Source organism: Protopterus annectens, chromosome 2.part0 (genome assembly GCF_019279795.1).
Source record: "Protopterus annectens isolate FY-2018-M chromosome 2.part0, PAN1.0, whole genome shotgun sequence".
NCBI lineage: Eukaryota > Metazoa > Chordata > Ceratodontiformes > Protopteridae > Protopterus > Protopterus annectens.
Window position 1 is genome coordinate 510,966,104 of NC_056728.1, and position 21,121 is coordinate 510,987,224.

Sequence of the window (21,121 nt, forward strand, 5' to 3'; positions counted from 1 at the left end):
TATTAAGGCCAGAGCACAGGGAAATGAACAGTCATTCCCTTGTTTTCCACTAGCTATATCAGCAATATTGATATGTATTCAATTTTATTTTTCCCAACACAGTTTTGTATACACTATAACATAACACTGTAATAGTCTTTTCTACCCATAATATCTGTAGGTTGCTACTGTATGTAAAGATGTTTTTCATACTGTAATCTCTGTACTGTTAGCCTCACTACCTTTTTTTTCTGTCTTCTCCACATGTACTAGCTTTGTGTTCCTGCTGTCCCTGCACTAACCTACCTGAAGTGCCCTGATTGGATGCCAAAGAATCATACTCCTGAATTATCTGCTCTCTGAGACTCAATTTCCCTGAAATGAAAACAGTGAAAGTATGTCCTGTAATGGTCCTTTTCCTTACTATTGCTATATATATTAGAATTCCACTGTTTGAAAAAGCAACCTTCCCTTTCAGGTTAGCCAGCAGCCACATCCCTCCCTTTCTAGCAGTAACTTAATCCTTAAGCTCCTTTAGTTTCTACTTACCTCTACACCCTTCTCTCCCCACCCCCATAACTCCTAATCAGGATTTCTCCCTCTATTTTCTATAGCCTGATATCCCCCTTTAGGGATCATTTTTCTGTATCTCCACAGCTGCCATTAAGTGTCAGGCCACCAGGTGGTGGCATTCTCTTAGCTTTCTGCCCTATCTATCCTTCTACTCTCATACCTGCTTCTACCTACTGGTGTGCCCTATCTATTTCTGCTTACTAACCTTCCTCATTAATTAGTGTCCTCTCTAGATATTATTTCAATCTGCACTCCCTCTGATATCCCTTATCAATCCCTGGAAGCCTTTATACTTTACCCCACACCTCTACATAGCCTTCATACTTTACCCCAGAACTCTACAAACCTATCTCCTAAATTCTCACGCTTACTGACTGTTTTTTTCTTGGCATGTCTTTTACTACCTGGCTCTACCTGCTCCGTTCGCCCTGTGGGCTCACTCCGCTCCCCTACCCTGCCCTTAATTCCCACACACCCACAGTGGTCCTACATTTATACCTCCTAAGACACTCCCCTTCCCCTAATTATCCACTTACCTCATTACATTTCCCTATACACTGAATACAGACACACCCTTACTCTCATTCCTCTTCTCACTACTTCCCCTTCCCCTAATTATCCACTTACCTCATTACATTTCCCTAAACACTGAATACAGACACACCCTTACTCTCATTCCTCTTCTCACTACTTCCCCTACTTCACTATCTCTCTCCTTCCTAGCTCTCTTATCTATCCTATTTCTACTCTCACACTATTCTCCTTCATACCATGCCTTCATCATTCCAGCCTAAACTTATAAACCTACTCCTCTTCCTTGCTGCAACACATACACTACTTATACCACTTACGCTTACCTGGAATGAAAACTTACACATCACTAGATCCCTCCATCCTCTAAAACAAACATCACCTATCAATCAACCTACTACCCAAAGCCATGCTAATATCACCTTTACCTCAACCTACCTCTCTCCAAAGTATCATAGGCTAGCCCAAACTACTCTCCAACAAACTAGAAAATCACAATATACTCTCTTCAGACTCCTTAAGCTCTCACTTCCTCTTCAACAACACCCTCTTCTTCATGGTGATATTCATCCTAACCCAGGACCTAACAACAACACCCTACTAAATCCCCACCAACCCCAAAATACCACCCCAATTACCTTTACCAAAACTACAAAATCCCTACTTATAGCTCATCTTAACATACAGAGCTTAAACAATAAAATTAGACAACTGCATGCTCTACTTGACATACACTCCTTTGATGTTGTATGTCTAACAGAAACCTGGCTAAAACCAGGAACAAAAGATAATTAAGTCATCCCACCAGGGTACAATATAATAAGATTAGACCGTCCAACTAAAAAGGGTGGTGGCGTAGCAATTCTGTATAAATCTGAACTAAATGTATCTTCAGTAGACTTACACACACCATTACATAATCACGTTGAAATCCTTGTCTCTAAAATTCAGCTTAATACTAGCAAATCTATCTACATAATTTGCTCGTACCTACTTCCAGGCAATAACATCAACACCCTTGAAAATATCCTATACTGCCTGTCTCCCCCCCACACCTCAAGAAGCCATAGTACTTGGTGACTTCAATATAGACTGGAATTGCTGTACTTCTAACAAACCTTCAGTCCATATAAACCTGTATGGCTTTTCTCAATTTATCACCACCCCAACCAGAATCCATAAATCCACTAACAAAGAGAGTACCTTAGATTGGATCCTAGTAAGAAACCATCCCCTCACTTATATAGCAGATACCCTTCCTGATAATATTAGTGACCACTTCCTCACATATAAGTAGGCATAAAACCTTCTTCTCCAACCAAACAATCCTTACAACTATACGAAACAAAAAACACTTTAATATTGTAAATTTCCAAAAAGAGCTACAAGCCTATGACTGGTCTCCCTTAAAACAACTCTCCCTTGAGGAAGCAGTTTCCTATTTTAACTCCAAATTCTTACAAATACTGGAAAACCATGCCCATAGTCAATCCATTAGTACGAGAAGCAAAGCAGCACCATGGCACTCTAAAGAGACAAGACACAAAATCCTATTAAGAAATAAGATCTCGTCTAAATGGAGATGTACTAAAAACCTAACCGATCAGCAGAACTACAAACACTATAGCAATGTCATGAGGAAATCTATACTCCTTGATAAAAAAGCTACTATTTTAAACTCCAAGACAAGCATCAACAAACCCCACAAACTTTCTGGACAGCTATTAATAGACTTTTACACCCAGGCCACTCCAAGACACCAACCCCCTCAGGATTTCCCTTAAGCACTCCTAAGGAGATTGCTGACACCTTCAATACCTTCTTTACAGAAACTGTAAAATCTCTTGCTAATTCCCTCACTTCTGTCACCTCAACCCTCCCATTCCCCATGACTAGCAAACCCCCTACCTTTCAACTAAATCCAGTCCCCACATCCTTCATCTTTACTTTACTTACTAAACTTTAACCATGTACCCCATCCACTGATCTCCTACCAGCTGAATACCTGCAAATCGCAGCTAAAGTACTTTCCTATCCTATTTCCATACTAATCAACAGAACCATTACTGAAGGTTCCATCCCATCTCTCTGGAAAATCTCACATATAATTCCTCTTCATAATGGTGGTAACTCAACCAAAATATCTAACTATCGCCCCATAGCCCTACTCTCCCCCAGCCAAAATAATGGAAAAATGTATCCACCGCCAGCTACTGGATCACCTTCTCCAATATAACCTTCTGTCAGACTGTCAACATGGTTTTAGGCCTTTCTACAGAACTACTACTGCCCTTCTATCCTTCTCTGACTGCATCAATAAGCATCGCAACAACAACAGGCTCTCCATTGCACTCTTCATAGACGTAGCAAAAGCCTTTGATATGGTGAACCATCAATTACTACTAGATATACTACAACAATTCTCACTCAACACACAGGCATTACTGTGGTTCAAGTCCTACTTAGAAAACAGACAGCAAGCTGTCCTCTGGGACAATAACCTTTTTGCTCTTCTTCTTATTACTCTTGCGGTCCCACAAGTCTCCATCCTGGGACCTTTTCTTTTCTCTATTTTCATCAATGACCTACAGCTAAATATTCTTCAAGCTACCTGCATACAATATGCAGATGATTCCACACTAGTGAGTTCTGCCACCTCATCTGCTGAGCTCCAAACCATTATATTTAACTCAGTTGAAAAATGTTTTTTGCAACTTTGCCTCCTACTAAACGCCAAAAAAACTAAATTACTAATATTTACTCCCACTCAGAAGTCCCCCCTATTGATCTTACTGTTAAATCTAGCAATGGTACTGTAATTACACCTGACCTGACTACCAAGCTCTTAGGTAACAATTGATCAAAATCTTAACTTTGACACACATATTGACACTACTATTAAAACTGTTAACAGAAAACTTGGCTCACTTTATAGGATAAAGTCCTTCCTCACCCCTGAAGCCAGAACCACCATTGCCCATACCCACCTGATCTCTACCCTCCTCTATGCTTCATCTATTTATACAAATCTTTCCAAAATGAACCTAAACAAACTGGCAACTTCCTACAACAACATTGCCAGATTTGCTACGGGTTCACCATATAGAACCCATCACTGTTTAAATCTCAAACAGCTAGGATGGCTAGAACTCCAAAACCAGCTACTATTTCAGCAACTTACTATTACCCATAAGATTCTCTTTCATAGCAACAATGCTCCTATTTTAGTAGCATAGTTTCTACTTATAGAAATCTTGCTACCCTTCGCTCAGCAAATAAACTACAAGTAACCATCCAGAAATCCCTTAATAAAGCAGGGGACTCCCTCTTCTCTAATTCCGTGGGTAAGATTTGGAACAGACTCCCCAGCAGCCTACAATTACTTTCATCATTACCACTTTTCAAGCACCAACTAAAACTACACCTTAAAGCACAATGGTTATGCCCATGTACTAACCCGGATTAACACTATCACGTATACTGCTTTTTCCCCTTCTATAACCCACTAATAAGCAAATAAACTCTCCTCTTAGTTAATTTTGTAGTTTCTTATTTCTTTCTTTGTACATGAAACTTACCTTGTATATTTCTAAAACCATACTCCTGCTCCTGGCACTTTCATTGTCAGTTTTTGTATTAATGCCACCCATGTTATATATGTGTAAAGTTCTAAATAGGCATACTAACCAGTACAGCCTCTCATCTCTTCCTCACTCTTCTGTATAACAAATGGCAAACTTTATACCTCAGATATTTGCTTCTCATACCACTGCATTGTCAAAACCTGCATTCATGTTTTTCTGTTATGTTAGTTCCTTCTATGCTAGCCTACAGCAATAATGTATTTAATCATTTTTGAGCATTTTGTGCCTTTACTCCTTGATGCTAGTTGTACTATGTTAGTCTGCAGTATTACTGTATTGCATTTTTAACATGTATTAGTTTTATGTTTCTGTGCTGCCTTGTATTCCTACTGCATTAGTTTAATCTTGGAGCTTATCTCCCTGGGCCTCTACTGAAAATGGACATGTATCCAGTTGGACTAGCCCGGTCAACAAATGTAAAATAAAATAAATAAAAATAAATATATATGTATGTGTGTATATATATATGTATATATATATATATATATATATATATATATATATAGATATATAGATATATATATATAGATATATATATATATATATATATATATATATATATATATATATATATATATATATATATATATATATGTATGTATTTATCTATTTATATGTAAATATATATGCACACACACATACATCTACATGTATAAATACATTTCCTGTACTGTTGAATGAGTGTGCTGGATGATATGTTTGTGAAAACATCAAGGCTGCATGTTTCTGATATGGCTTAGTGGTAAATCACTTTGGCTCTAGTATGCAGGGTCCTGGGTTTGAGACTTGCAAAGGTTGCTCATTTTGTTGCTGGATAGAACAAGGGCCATCGGATACAGAGTGATTAAGGCACTTTTAAGCAGCTGTAAGTGGGTTTGAGTGGATTTGTGCAGAGGAAAGCACTGCTAACTTCTTACAGTTTCTTATACTCAGTTAGCTTTGAAATTGCTTAACCTGTGTAGGCATTGCTTACCCCCACACAAACAGGCTTAAACCCACTTACTGCTGCTTAAAAGTGCTTACTCCCACTTACCCCCATGCTAATTTATTTAAAAGAAAAGAAAAAAAGGGTTGTTAGGAAAGTAGTGAAAAAGGGGCACGAAGAGGGAAAGACAGTAGGGAAAATAGCTAGGGATGTGCAGAAAGGGTGTAGGGAAGGTCCATATCTGCCCATTTCTTCTACAGCAACAGCTGTGCATATACACTGAATTTGGAGATAGCTTTAACCCTCAAATTCCTGATAAAAGAGTGAGGACAACAATAATATGTTGTTAAGCCAATTAGACCAGATAATATGTATCCAGTCGACATGTGTGCGAAATGGACAGCTATGTATGGGGCGAGATTTTTTTGGGGAACAGATTGCTCTTGTTTTCAGGTGAGAGTGTGACGTTGGGGAGGGATAGTAGCTATATTTGGGGAGGTAGGTTTGGTAGGTTAACAGACAAGACAAACAAGATGCATACAGGGGCAGAATATGACACGTGGGGGGTAAACACCTTGATGGGGAAGGGTGTTGGGAAATCAGAAGCCCATGAGCCCCTAGTGGAAACAGTGAGACTGAGGTCCCCTCCCATGGGCAGTCACCACTGCACCTTCACAGCCCCGAAGGTGGCTGTGCTGGGGGCTGAGTTGGAGAGCCACGCCAACCCTATAGTTGTGACACATGACCCTCAAGCTTGAGTAGCAGATCTCCAAACTCCCTGTGGAGCTCGCTACACACCATGACCCAGACCTGGTGATGGGTGACAGGCTCCTGTCCGCGCCCAATCCCAGGGGGGGTGAGCCCCATCCCCTAAGGCAGTTCTACCTGAAGGTGGTGCAGGACCATCGAATGAGGCAGTCTCAGGTTGGGCCCCAGACATGCTGGTGCCCGGTGCCACAGCCAGCTGAGGTGGGATAGGTGGGTCCGCTGGGACCCTCATTCCCATACATGCTATGGTGTTTATGTTTTTAAACATATGTGGGTTAGTAATAGTCAACACATTCCAGGATTAGGTATAACAGCATGCATAAAGATTCCCATTAACTCAAACACCAGATATGGAACAGTTGTATAGCAAACAGAACACATGCATATATGGGACCACATTGGTAATTACAACAGCATTCAGGTACATTGATGGCAGCATGCCACCAATGTGGGAGTATTTCAACATAGCACATGCATAGAAACAGATTTAAATAATTATCGAACAAGAGGACATATATCCCAACATTAGAGTTAAGTCAGCACATACCAATTGAGTTGGGTATTTAGTTAATTGTTGCAGTTATGGTGGGGGGAGAGAAAGATGTCAGTTGACAACTAGTATATTCCCGTAGTTCACATTACTTTCCTAGTCAGTGCTGTTATCTGTACTTTAGAGGATTAGTACACTACCCTATTGCCTTACTTTGGACAGTGGTATGGCTGTCAACAACTATATACATGAACTGGTTTTACCTACAGTATACACCTCTTACGTGGTATACCTGTGGAGGAATTGTTTCACACTAACTAATTATTTCTACACATACTCCCAGATTCCAGGTTGGTGTTATGTACATACCTGTCCATCTCTTTTTGCACAGACTCTGGGCATGTCTTGACCAGATGCAGGTGAACTGGGACATATGTAGACCATTGCCCTGTTAAACGTTTAGTGAATTACAACACTCTTATACAGGATTTCCTAGACAGTTATATTATGTAGCACAAATGTGGGTGACAGTGATGAGTGATACCTTATTATTCAGAGCAACTGCAACACTAACAATGCCATACAATAACAGAGTACACAGTACAAGTACAGGATATCAATCTTTTATTTCTCGGCACAGTGTTCATATCTGACAGACCTGTGGGAACAATGTTCGTTAGCACTACCTGAATGTTGCCACACAAATTACCAGATTCCACATTAGTATTATGCACATACATCACACTCTGTTACTGTACACACTCTGGTCACAGCTTGACAACATGGGGGTGTAGATGGAACAGTCATGGCTTATTACTCTCATAACATTTTGGTGAGTTGCTAGAGTGACAGGTTTGTTCTCATAGATGTCTGACAACAAGTTGTATTTCTTGTTTGCTGCCTAAATGTCTGGGATCATCCCACTGACTTCCAAGGGGGGCAGGGTGACAGGCAGCAGATACGGGCCAATTTACTGGACATTCTGGACATATCTGTAGAGTTGTGGGGTATGATTCTGTATGCAGCCTACTACCACTCCCAGCCAAGATTCGGACCATGGCTGTGACTGCTAAAAATAAAACACTGTCCATCACAGTTGTGTGTGCTATATAGATATTGCTGTGTATCTCTTATCTGATTTCTGTCTATAATTCTCCTGTGGTTTTATATTCTGATGTTATATTACAACACTCTTATACAGGATTTTCTAGACAGGTTTATTATGTAGCACAGTGTGGGTGACAGTGATGAGTAATACCTTATTATTCAGAGCAACTGCAACACTAACAATGCCATACAATACCAGAGTAAACAGTACCAGTACAGGGTATCAGTCTTTTATTTCTAGGCACAGTATTCGTATCTGACAGACCTGTGGGAGCAATGTTTGTTAGCACAACATGAATGTTGCCACACAAATTACAAGATTCCACATTAGTATTATGCACATACATCTCACTCTGTTACTGTACACACTCTGGTCACAGCTTGACAACATGGGGGTTTAGATGGGACATACTTGGCTTTTTACTCTCATAATATTTTGGGGAGTTGCTAGAGTGACAGGTTTGTTCTTATAGATGTCTGACAATCAACTGTATTTCTTGTTTGCTGCCTAAACGTCTGGGATCATCCCACTGATTTCCCAGTGGAACAGGCAGCAGATATGAACCAATTTACTGGACATTCTGGACATATCTGTACAGTTGTGGGGTATGATTCTGTATGCAGCCTACTACCACTCCCAGGATTTGAACCATGGCTGTGTGTGCTAAAATTACAACAGTTCACGTCTCAGTTGAGTGTGTTATTTGGATTTTATTGTCTGTCTTTTCACTGTTTTCTGTCTATGTCTCTTTCAGTTGTACTATATGATCTCTTGGGATTACACCAGTCATATATAGACATTCCTGCACAGTTTATTTATGTAGCACAGTGTTGGTAACAGTGCTTAATACAACAGTACTATTAAGTGATTGCAAATCTACATTACCATATGATACCACAGTAAATACATGCAGTCCAGCAGTTAGACCTTTATTGACAGGCTATTATGCTTTTATTTACATACAACCTATATGAGACTCTTCCTGCCCTATTCTCTGGTGTATGCAGTACATGCTTTAAACAACACAGGTTTTATACAGGCAATTAACTTGCTACTACTTTTAGATTTATTTCCTATGACAGTACATGCAAGAGTATTACTAACCTGCCTCAGACCATCACCGCTCCAATCAACATCCATGGGCCTCCTGGTTCATAGCCCACTCACTTGCCACTGTGAAAGACATAAGAGGAATATCTAGCCAAACCTCTCCATAATATACATGAGCTGGCAATTATTAAACAGGTAGTGGAATGATACTTACACACAGCTGGGACATCCCCCGTCCTCCTAGCCTCTTGGATCCACTGATCCAAGAGATCCCCCTTTTGCCACTTCAAGTTGGCATAGTGATGCCTGACCTGCACACCAGTTCGGGGTATGCCAGTGGCACTGGTGAGGTCAGGGGTGAGATGCTCACAGGCTTCCACTTTGTATTGGGAACTCTGGTACTGTCCCTGCAGCAGTTTCATGTCATGGTCTTTCACAACGAGTCCTGCCATGACTCTGAACTCCTGGATGCCCCAGCACTGCATCTGAAACTTCACACCCTCTCCCATTCCAGACATAGTGTTTACAAGAGGAAGCTACAATCAGTTATGAGATGCATTCCCACCTGTTGGGTTTAAATAGTGCCAGCTTCCTACACTTTGCTGTGATTGGACAGTTTTGAAAAGGCTAAGCTATGGGCAAACCTACTTACCTACAGTTGGCATTGCTTAAAAGGGTATACCAATGGGCAGACTGAGTTAGCTGGCCTACATATTGCTTACACCTACTAAGCTAGGCTGTGCAATGCTTAGCATTGCTTAATATTTAAGTTGTATTATATTTGCATTGTGGCATTGATTTATTATTCATTACATGTTATATATGGGTTTGGTATCCATGATTTATGTGTACGTACACTGTATGGAGTCCTTGTGTTTATTAGGGGATTTCAACACTTTATTACAATGACACCTAACATCTGGGCTTAATGCAGTACTCCAGTTCACATATTTATGTTATGTAGAAGGTTATACAACATAAGACTGTATATAGATTCCTTTCACATGTTCAGTTTGAATGTCCTATAGTGAAGATCTGTTTTGTGATACCTCAACCTTATGTACTCTTGTGATGGCTTAGTGGTTAATTGTTGTGAGTACAGGGTTCTGGGTTCAAGACCTGCGAAGGCTGTTTATTTTGTTTCTGGCCAGAACAGTGGCTGTTGCATACAGAGTGATTAAGGCACTTTTAAGCAATTGTAAGTGGGTTCGTGTGGGTTTGTGCAAGGGTAAGCTATGCTAACCTTCGGTGAAATATGCTTACAGAGAGTTGGCTTCAATATTGCTTAACCTGTGTGCGCATTGCTTACCCCATGCATATGGGCTTAAACTCACTTACTACCACTTAAATATGCTTACTCATGCTTACTACTGCTTAATAGTGCTTACATTTGCTTACTAGTGCTTACTCCTGCTTACCACTGCACTAATTTAGACAATAATGTTTAATGGTTCTTGGGAAGGTGGTGGATTTGGAAACTGTATTGAGTTATCATTCATTACACATTTTACCTTCTATTTGTATCCCTGATTCCTATGTACATATACTGTATGGGGCACTTGTGATTATCTGTGGACTTTGCAACATTATGACTATGACACCTCACATCTGCATTTAATGCAGTACTCCAGTTCACAAATATATGTTATAAATATATAAATGTTATAAATATATGTTATCATAGGTTATGCAACAAAATAAATTGATCATACAGTGATTTGACATGGAAAATGTATTGTACTGGAGTGGGACTCAAACTAGGAATGATTGCTTGGAAGGCAAATGCTCTGCCCTCGACACTATTGATGTACTGTTTCATTTGCATATATCTTGCTTTTTATCCTCTTGTGCCATTTAAGCTGCATTAACCATAGCTAAGTGATGGGCAAACCTGCGCACCTTCGGTTAAACTTAATCTGTTTCATATAAAAAAATTCTTTATATTTAATGTTTTAACTATTGCTTTTGTAAACGTGTTGGAATGTTGCTGGGGTATATGAACACCTATGAGTGGTCTCTCTCATTCTTATTCATACTCTGCTGTTCTTCATTGCAGGGGCATGTATATTCTGAGAGCTCTGCTCTCAGACATGCCCCCTGCACTCGTACACGCTCCATGTCCATTTAGGAGCTCAGGCAGCGTGCCTTCATTAATATGCATGGCGCGCTGCCATCCTGCTTCTAAATGGCTGCTTCCGTGCAGGACTAAGCTAGCCCTGTACAGAAGGATAGTGAATCTGGGGGGTCTGTTTAAACATGGAGATACTCAACATTTTAAAACTTATTTACATTTTCACAATTAAGCATGTTGGCATAGAATACAAGTTAATCTGAGAATATAGATAAATCTCCTGCCAGATAAGCTAACACAGATTACAGTGTTTTCAGTTTCTTCACATGCTAAAATAAATTAATAATTTAAAATCCATTTGCCCATATGATTTGTAGGTGATAATTTACCACTTCCACCACAGACAAAGACCTCTGCATCAGAAACTGGAATCTGCCTCAAAGTACTCAAACTCTCCATGTTAGTTTTATTATAAAAATAATTTTAGAGTTTAATCCTTCCATGCTGGCTGTTTGCTTTTAACCACTCATGTTTATCCATCCCCATCTCTCTCTTTGTTCTGATAAATCACTCCCTAATTGAACTGTATTTTCAAAAATGCTTTTAGTCAGTAGAAATAATCTCTTCACTTAAACGTATTCCTTTATCATGATTTAATTATTATCGGTCTGTCTCCCTTCTGTCTTCTTCCTAAATTCTGGAAAAATGCTTTGCAACTCACTTTCAAACTGATAACACACGTTTCACTCTGGTCTGGAATTGAGACACACCTCCTACCCATGATGAAATACATTCAAGCTGAGCCTACCTGCTGTACTCGTGACTGCACTTTACTCAGTGCCTTGTGTAATGCTTTTGTTACAAGGACTACTAACCTCTCCTAAGCAGCGTGCCAGTCATCGGGCTGTTTATTGCTCAGCAGTTCAGTCACTGCCATAAAGGTTGAGCTGAGTGTATAGAATAAATAATGGGCATTTTGCCATTTTCTATGCATACAGGTATCCTATAGAGATCTGCAGTAACTCCATATCTAATGCTCATCCTTGTGAAAGGCTTACTACATGGCTATGGTTGTGTCTTTTATCTCAATATGCTATCACTTCTGTGCTGCTCTGCACAAGCTTTTCTGAGTTTGCTAAACAGACCGCATTTAACTCTCAATAAGTCCTGTTATCAAACTAAGACTTGGACTTGAATATCCTCAAAACAAAATATATTATTTTGGGGTGTGTACCAGTCTCTCTTTTATTCTTGCAGAAGATCTCATTCTAAGTGTGAAGTTTGAAATTTTATTTTAGATATTTTATTTTGAACTTGTTAACTAGAGTACAGAACAGATCCCATTGCAACTATGTTAGTCTCACCCTGGACTCAGCTCCTTTGGCTCACCTTAGAAAATGTGTGTCCTGTACATCTAATTTGTCATTATCACAAGTAATCCGAAGTTTTTTCATGCAATGCAGACACAAGGCTATATGACTGACTATACAAGTGTAGCTACAACCCATATTTTCCTACTGTACAGCTTATTATGCTGAGCATCAATAGTCTGTGAATAAAGATATGGCCATCATTGGCTAAGATTCTGACCTGCTTTATATCTCCTCCAAACCAATTTGCTGCAGTAGGTCCTCATTAATACATGTGAAATTATCTCACAATATAAAAGAGCATGCCATGTATTAGGACTAGGTTGTAAAAACAGTGAAATAAACTTATAGGGTCATGGAAGAATTGTCTTCCATTTAAGTCTTAAACAAAATATCAAGTTTCCCTCTGACACATGTACCAGTGTAATGAACAAACCACAATATTTAGTGTATAAGGCAAATAAATGACTGCTGGTGTTCTTTATATTTAGATTGCATATCACTAATGACGCAGCTGAAGATCAGGATACAGTCCATTCATTCATTCATAAATTCATTCATTCATTCATTCATTTAATTTCTGCTTACCTAATGAATCCATTTCAATGTTGTATTGAGAAGGAGCCTATCCTGACCATCACTGTGCAAAGCAGAGAAGTGTGTGTGTGTGTGTGTGTGTGTGTGTGTGTGTTTGTGTAAATAAGTTTTTTTTTTCTGTGTATGTATGTTTGTGTGTTTGCATTTACACACTCGTATACAATGTATACCCATGCAATTTTCAGGGTGGTCAGTTTCCCTTTAACATGTCTTTGAGATGTGGGTTAAAATTGGAACTCCTAGAAAAAAACCTACAAGGTTACAGGGAGGATATATATATATATATATGTATATATATATATATATATATATATATATATATATATATATATATATATATATATGTTTGTGTATGTATACAATATCCATAAAATCTTATACTTATAGAACTTACTCTCCCAGGACTATACTTTAACTGTACAATGCCAACCTATACATTCCAGACATTAAACAAAGTAAATAAATATTAGATTAGCTTGATTTTGTCTAACCAATGTTCTTGCCAACCGGCTGGCAAAACCATGCTGTTGGTTTTGATCAAATTGCTCCACAAACAAAAAAAATGCAGTTTACCAAATGAAATTATGTTAGTTGGTTATAATTGCATGCGCTCCCTCTATTTATGTTGCACTGCATGCCAAAATGAGAAATTATTGTAGTAATAAATACTTCAGTCAAGATTATATTACACTTTTATCAGGAATGGATACTTATTTTTAATCATTAGCAGTCATTTAGCTAATAAAGGAAATCTGTATCTTCATATTATTGTCTTTTATTCATCTTTCTACTCAAAGACAGGGCATATGGCATATTAAAAAAATTCCCAGATGTTGCAGCCATTTAAATGTTCATAGACAGAACTCTGCCTGTATATTACTACTCCTCAGTTACATGTAATAATGCTGAAAAAAATACATACAGTGGCATGTTTTTCAAGGGATTTCTGTTTTACATATTTTATTATTATTATTTATATATTTTTACATGTGAAAATGTAATGATTTTACATTATCTTAAAAGGATGTACTAGAACCATAGATTGCTAAAAATACATGGCCGGATTCACGAATGGCCAAATTCCTTGCAGGAACAGTGTAGCAGCTCTTGCACATAATATGGCTGCCGTGCGATCCAGGATAGGGCCATTTTTGCATGCATGAGCAGCCCTATACTGTTCCTGCATGGAATTCTGTTCAGTATGCAAATCACCTCATTTGCTGGTGAAAACCATGCAAATGAGATGATTTTGCGATCCAGCAAGCTGAACAGATTCTGTATAGGAACAATGCCAGTGCAAAAATGTATTTGGCTAGTAGCCAAATACATTTTTGCAACTGACAAAATGGAGGCATGGCAGTTCGTGAAAAGCATGTATTATGTAGAACAGAGAAGCCAATGGCCAAATATAAGGCCATTGGCATTAAAAGGCACATAAATACTATAAAAATAAAGCTTTTATTTTTTTTGGCTGATCTCGGTCGTTTAAACATGGGGGTGATGAAAATAAAACAAAGCGAAAAACTGCCTTTTAACAAAAATCTGCATTTTGCCATTATAGTCAATGGCAATCAGAATGTAAACAAGACAAGGGAGCACTGGTTGCCAAGGGGAAAGGCTGCATTGTGTCTATATGCACCTACAGAGAGCATATGACATGCTGCCTGTAGAGTAGTTGTGGTATTGTATGTGGAGGTCAGGGGTGCCAGTGGAGTCTGTTAGACACCACAGGATATGTAGTATGCTAGTGTGTCAGCAGTGATTTCTGGTTTTGACATGAAAGGTGGATTTAAGGTGGAGGTGGGAGTACATCAGGGGTCATCTGTGTGTCCTTTCACATTTGCAGTGGTGAGGGACAGGTTAACAGACATGATCAGACAGGGGCCCCTGTTGACTGTGCAGTTTTCAGAAGACATTGTTGTCTGTAATGAGATTAGAGGACAGGTTGGGGAGAACCTGGGGAGGTGGGGTTATGTTGTAGAGCAGGAAGGAATGATGGTCAGCAGGACTAAGTAAGAATATATGTGTGTGAATGAGGTGGGAGATAGAGAAATGGTGACAATGCAGGGCATACACTTTGGAAGGTGGATAGGTCTAACTACTTGGGAACCCCAGTTCAGAGTCATGGGCAGTGTGGGGGAGAGGTATATGAGAGAGTACAGGCAGGTTGTGTGTGGTGGGGAGGGGAGTCAGGAGTTATTTGTGACAGACAAGTACCATTAAGAGTGATATGTAAATTCTATAGGAGGGTAGTGTGACTGGCTACATTATATTGGTTGCAGACTGTGGGATTGTATAGACAGGCAGGATTCAGGGTTAAACACAGCAGTGTGGGATGTTCACATTTGCACTGTGTTTGACAGGAGGGATAGGATTAGAACTACACCAGCTACTTTCTCAGTTTATAACAGCAATATCTCCATCCTGGACCTGTGTTTAGGCATCTGTCCATGAGTATGTCAAACTTTGTCCATAAATCATGCAGTCAGAGGCATAAAGATATGGTATATCATTACTTAGTGATGTAATTCATAATATCATCTCAGTTAGGTATCAGACTGACAGACATTTTATGTGTAAGTGGCCTTATATATGATGACAAGGCCAGGACATTCTTTGGGAGTGTGTACAGTTGGGAGGTATTTGTATTTCTGGTTATTGTTAACAGACTGTCAGGATTGTGTAGCAGTGTATTGTGAATATCCCCAGGATTCATGAAGCTTGCGCCAGGTGCAGGCGTCATGTCAGCGTTCTAACACCAAATATGGCCACTGAGCGATTCAGGTACAAGCTGTTTCCATGTGCACTACCTGCGTACGCTACGCCAGCACAACTCCGGAGCCTTGTATGCTAATTACCCCATGTGCAGTAGTTTAGCATGCAAATGAAACTATGTAGCAATTCAGGAAGTGGTGCAGGCATAGTGTAAGCATACAGAAATGTAAACCGTAGATAATGGTTTACATTTTTGCAAACATAAAATCGGAGCCATGACAGCCGACCAAACACATGTATTATATTATTAATACATGCCAATGGCTAAATATATAGCTATTGGCATAAAAAGACATGTACAAAATATAAAATTAACATTTAATATATATAGTCACACTATCGCGACGTGGAAGCGCAGGGCAGTGGTGCGCAAACTGGATTACAAGGAATATATACAAATATAGAATAAAACCGCAATGAAACACATATCACTATTTCCCCATAATAGTCAATGGCAGGCATGCTACACCATACTTATGGCGCAAGGGTTGCTAAGGGGCAGTGGCAGTGTTATGCGCAGTAGCTAGAAATTAGTAGGCAATGCCATGCAAATGAGAAGAGTAATAGTGAATTGCAGATTCCCCACTGGTGTAAGGATGCACCTCACAGCGTAGCGTTCTAACACCGAGGTGTGCCCTTGAGATAAAGATGACATCAAGGGAGGGGTGTGTCGCCATTGCTGTAAGCACATTGGTCTGCCCCTAGCTAGGCAAAGCTGCAGGATAGGGGTGTATCGAATTGGCCATAGCTATGCTTAGCTGGGAGTACACAAGGTAACCGAGTATGCATGTGAATGGAGAAGAAAACGCGCATAAACCCAGTAAATGGGTATGCCCGGCACGCACTGCAGTTGAAACAAGAAGGATATAGGAAAGAAATAAGGACATGCTGCAGCAGTGAAATTGGAGTCCAAATAACTAATTAACACCTAAGAGCCTACAGTGGGCCATTGACAACAGCTAACAAGGCTGCAAGCAGCTACCTGCATAACAGGAAAGGGGAGGGGCTGTACTGCATAGAAAACAGTAAGTGTCAAAGCAGAACAAAGCCGATTTGCAGTATATCAGCTACAAGGCACATTTGGCCATGACTGGGTAGGGAAAGTACAAAACAAGAAAGATGGCAGGTGGATGCATGCCTGATAATGGGAGGAGATCCAGGTCTAAAAGTGAATTAAAGGGCAACAGATTAATCAAGTCAGGCAAGTAATCTCCACAGTAAAGGCCCCACACTTGCAGTACTCATTGCAAAACCCATAATTAAGACATGCTGCAGCTGGAACAGCTCATACACACCCACTGACATCAGCAGCATCCATAGCACAATACTATAAAGTGTGAAAGCACCTCACACACATTTGTGTATTCCCATACACTCTGCACAAGTGGTGTATACAGATGGGGAACTTTTATTATGTACATGTTAGGGGCTGCCATAGCTTTGATCCACCAGCATGTGTTGGAGACTGAAGGTGGTTTGGAGGATGATGCACATGACCCCCTGAGGCACCAGAGGAGGAGGAGAGTGTTCAGACCCTGGGTAACCAACCAGGGGCTACATGATCTGGAGATAGTAGAGTGTTACAGAGTCAACAGGGACATCCTACAGCAACTTGTGGAGCTGTGCCAGCCACTCCTCAGAGCCAGAACAAACAGAGGTTAACCCATCCCAGTGGATACGAAGGTATGTGTAAGCCTGAGAATACTAGCTACAGGTACCTTTCAAAGACCCGCTGGGGATATCATGAGGATCTCATAGGCATCAGCATCCAGGGTACTACATCAGTTCCGGGATGCCATGTTACCACATGCCAATGAGCACATATACTTCCCCCGAATGCAGGAAGAGTTGGCCAGCAATATGCGTCTCTTCCACCATGTGGCAGAATACACAGAGGTACTGGGTGCAATAGACTGCATGCACATACACATCATGTCACCACCCGGTGAGCAGGTTAGGCACTACATAAACCACAAGGGATACCCCCATCAACTGCCAGGTCGTGTGCAATGCCGAGGGCATTATCATGGATGTGTGTGCTAGCAGCCTGGAAGCTATCACAACTCCCACATCTGGCATGCCTCACAGCTGTATCAGTTATTTGCTGGGGGGACATCCCAAATGGCCACCTGGTGGGGGATGCTGGCTATATACTGGAGCCGTGGATGATGACTCCCATCAGAAATGCACACACACCCATGCAGGAATGCCATAATGAGGCACACGCACAAACCTGAATCATCATAGAGCGTGTGTTTGGGATGCTGAAATCATGGCCACGTTGCTTGGATATATCCAGTGGAGCTTTCAGTACTCTCCAGGTACATGTGCCCACATCTTCATAGTGTGTGCCATGCTACACAATATGGTCCTGTGGAAACAACTGCAGCAGGGACAGAATGGTGAAGGCTCTCACAGCCCACCACCATTGTCAAGGGCCCCACAGGCATAGAGGTACTAAGACCATGAATACCCTGATCCAGCCCCAGTAGGTAGAAGGAGTAGTGCCCAGTATGCCCGTGCCTTGGCAAAGAGGGAACGTATAGCACACACACTGAGAGTGTAGGCACCAAGGGACTGACACCTTTCTCCACCTGCACACACAGCAAAAATGGATGGCACACACACAAGACTACCTGTAAATTGTCATGTATAGGCAGTCTACTGTGTGCATCCAACATAGGCAGCCCTCAACTACTGCACACTCAACTGCCATTGGCACAAGGTAAGTCAACACCTGAACAGTACATTAAGCTATCAGCATATGCAGGTACTGTATGTATAGATTCATAGGTAGGTATATGGCCAACTGCCAGAGGCCATTCATAAGCCCAGCCAAAATGTGTCAGCTTTTGCCACCCCATTGATTCATTAACTGTCCCTCTGTGGAACAGAGCCAAATGGCGGGATCCCTGGGGTGCATCTACTGTTCTCTTGCAGAGTGTTAGTGAGGGGCTCTGTATAATGTAGTTAGGGATGTTGTTCCAAAGTATAGGGAGTGTCTGTGACAGGAAGCTGTCCCTCCAGCATCTTCCAGTTATTGTTCTGGCAAGGCTCAGCTCACTACAGTGTGTGGCTCACTGTGACATGGAGTTCCATATGCGGAGCATATCCATCAAGCCTGAGTTAGACAAGGCTGTGTTGGCCAGTGAAGATCATCTCTGGGTAAACTAGATGCCACTGAGTAAAGCAGGAGCTTATTCAGTCTGGCTGCATAGACCATATGTTGGAGGCCAGTATTCCCCATGGTGAGGTACATTTGTGGACCTCCCAGATGCTGGAAGTGTCTTCCGAGGGACATCCCACATGTGTTATTATACCCTATGATGGGACTGATGAGTGATGAGTAAAGGGGCACTATGACCCCAGTATGTCTAGATGGGAATCTTTTAGTAATCAGATGGCCTACATAGAAGGATGCCCTAACTACTGTGGAGATATGATTGTCAAAGGGGAGATCACTATCTACCTTAGTCCCTAGATACCCCATCACCTCATCCGTATTAAAGTAGCTGCCACTTATGTGTTAATATGTGGGTGCCAATTCCACAATGGAATGACCATGCAGTTAGTGGCACTTTGCTGGAGGCTGTGACATTGGCACCATGTGACATTCTCCGTGAGGCCCCTTGAGGGATGTCTGTGTCAGCTGGACTATCAATCATGGCTCCCAGTTCGCAGTCATTGCCAAACATGGTCTGCCGTAGTCCACCTGTGTTTGCCTGTACCTCTGAGACATATATGCCAAACAGTATGGCTCCCAGGACTGAGTCCTGTGGGACACCAGTCATGACTGGTCAAGAGTTGGACCTGGAGACCGCTAGTCATACCATGTGAGTTCTGTGTGTAAGCCTGTTGGCAACCCAATCTGTGATGTATGGGTGTATATACAGGCTGGTGTGTTTATCAATAATACTTGAGTGGGGCATGGTGTCAAAAGCCTTGGCGAGGTCCAGGTAGTATGTGTGACCCACCTTCCCCATCATCTATTGTCTTGTTGACTGTATGTAAGATGTCAAACAGGTTCAGTAGGCATGAACCGCACTCAACCAAGCGGACCTGAGTTGCGTTACGTGTTCGGAGGTTGCCAATGTCTTTGTTAATGAGTGCCAAAAGGATGCGAACCATACCATTGCAGACCAGGCTAGTCAGGCTTATGGGGTGGTAGTTACCATGGTCAGTTGTGATTCCACCTTGATGGAGTGGAATAATTGTTGCCAAGCACCATTGTATGGGCATGTAGCCTGTGGAGATGCTGAGGTAGGAAAGCTTAATTAGGTGGGGGGCAGGTTGTCTTTGCAAGATGCAGTCTGGGACAACATCTGCCTCCACTGATGCTGTGTTCTGCTGTTAGAGAGGGTCATTTCTACCTGTGTGTCTCTGATGTGTAGGATACTGTACCTTTCGGGCAGTGTTGTGGGCTCTTTAGAGGGTGAAGTATGCACTGAATGTATCTGCAAGGATGTTGGTGATATTCATTAGGGTCAGCATATGTTGTGCTATATTTCACCAGCACAGTGCAAATCTGTGTGTCACCATATAGATCCTTGACATAGCCAAAGAAGGCTTTGTGGTTATCTTTCAAATCCTTGCACATTCTCCTGCTGATGTTAGCCTTGGATGATGTCATGAGGGACCTATGTATCATACTAATAGTGGTCACGGATGTCTGCCCTTCGTGGGATTTTCTGTGTGTCTGAAACACTGTCCTACTTCTGCAGTATAGCCTGTTTATTGCAGAGGTCCACCAGATCAGTGTCCTTGTCTAGGAGGAGTGAGTCTTGGTTTACCAGTGATGGCACGATCCATGCATCCATGTAGGTGCTTATAGACTGCATTTATAAATCTGTCTGTATCTTGAGCAGTGTTTCCCCTTAGCATGGGGGCTGTGAAACCCCCCACCCCTGTCACTAGTAGTGTAAATGTAGCTGGAGGAAAGGTATACACTGTGGTATCCGTGGGTGGGGAAGATGCTTGGGTGTAGAAACCATGAATAGTTCATGGTCAGATCTTACCAATGACTGGTTAACCTCCACTGTGGTGCACCTGTTGTCCATGTTGGTGACAACCACTTCTAGTAGTTTCCACCCCACGTTAGGGAGGTTACCACCTGATACAGGGCATATGAGGAGATAAATTCCAGGAAGTGCTGGGCCTGGAAGTGAGTACCAGAGTAAGTTTCCCAGTTACTGGTATGGTAGTTGACATTGACCAATGCCAGGGTGTGCATTAGGACTGTC